Genomic DNA, 1,898 nt, shown 5'->3' on the forward strand with positions numbered 1-1,898 from the left:
GTGGGAATCAGATGCTGAATTTTTGGTTTCTGATACAATAATGTCAGCAGCATGGGTTCAGTTCCTGCACCAGCTGAGGCTACTGTGAAGTTCCTGCCTTCTTAACCTGGCTTTTGGACAGAGGCATGGTGACCCTTACAGCATCTCTCTCTCTTTCTCTAATGGGAGAGCAGCCCTATGATCCTCTGGGACTATCACAACATTTGCTTTACTGGCTTCAGACCCTGATTCCCAAAATTCATTTTGTAGCACATGAAGTTCTGATTGAGTAATCTGAATTAATAAGATTCACCCTTATGTTATGGAAAAAGAAGAAATCCTTCAACAGTGTATTTTGTATCATAAATTTCAGAATGCATGCGAATACAGACTGTCAAACAATTTTAAAAATGACCAGTTTAGAAAAACATAATTCCACTTCTGTATTTATTAGGTTCTTTGGGAATCATTTAGAATTTGGAAACATTTTTCAATTTTGACTGCAAATCGAATTACCTATGCTAATTAATTTAGGCAGAGCATTGAATGAAACATTTTCCCGGGGTAAAAGCATTCTCTGTAAGCTTTAATTTGAGGATTCCAGAATCCTGAAATCTAAGAAATGCATCCAGAATATCACGGCACCATCTCTAACTTCAGTCCTTTCACATCCAACTGCCCTTTCTGCAATGCAGATTAACCATCGCCACTCGATATTGAGATTTACATTCAGCCAGCTAAAGGTGTTAACATTTTAGTACCCCTTTCAATTTCAATTAATAAATTAATTATCAAGGTGGTGCATAACTGACACTGCTTGGAACATCATTTTGTTCAAAAAAAAGACACACGTATTGTTTAATCTGCTTAGTTGCACAACTGAGAGGAGTTTCAGCATTATTATTCAAAACAAATCAATTCAGTTATCAAAAATACATTTTCTTAAGCTAATACAGCTTTTGGATTTGAATGAATAAAGGCTTCCTAAATATTATGTTTAGTATGTTTAGTTTTTGAAAAATCTTATCAGAATTTGTACATTAGAATTGGAAACATTTTATAATAGCCAAAGGCCACTCCCAAAGAAGGCAAGGCAAATTTGACCACAAGAAACTCCCTAACCTGACATAACATTTTGATGTTTTAAAAAGTTCAGACTGCATAATTAATGCTTTCATTTTAAAAGGAGGAGCCATAGAACTTGCAGATATCTATAGAATCTCCTCTATATAAATACAGCTGTACTCATCACTGGAAAGCAAGTACTGTATCCCACTGCCATACTCTACACCAATTCAGAGGTAATCTGTTGAGGAATCTTTACGGAAGGAAGGTCCTGAAAGCAACATATACTGGTATGTTCCATTTAAAATTGTGTTAGCATATGAAAGAACAAGGATATCAGAAGAAGCATTCACTGATTCTGCTAGCAATAACATTGTTTTGTAATTTTGTTAGAAGTGATCACATTTGTCATAACCAGGAATTGCAAACTTCCTTTGTAAGCATGGAATCGTGTTATTTAGCAAGATGCAATTTGAAAAACTCATGAACAAGTTTTAAAACTAATCTCACTTAACACTTTTCAGCTACAATCATGAATAATATTTTAAATTTAAGAACACCACACTTTGACCGAAAACATTTATGCAAGTTTTACGTTCAAAAATTTGAAGGGGACCACCTGGAATGTTCTTGTCTTGTCAAAGATGTTAAGGGAAAATATCACTGTAACCTTGATACAGAAAACTTATTATCATAACAATTTTTGCGAATGGAAACGTGGACAAAAACAGTCTCCCCATTGCTGCACCTTTTAACATCTAATTTTTATCTAATTTGTGTCAAAATCAAAGGCTTTGAATCCTGTTTTACATTGGTACTTATACAATTGCTTTTTTTTACATTTTAGTTGCAAC

This window comes from Rhincodon typus, chromosome 5 (genome assembly GCF_021869965.1).
Source record: "Rhincodon typus isolate 14 chromosome 5, sRhiTyp1.1, whole genome shotgun sequence".
Classification (NCBI taxonomy): Eukaryota; Metazoa; Chordata; class Chondrichthyes; order Orectolobiformes; family Rhincodontidae; genus Rhincodon; species Rhincodon typus.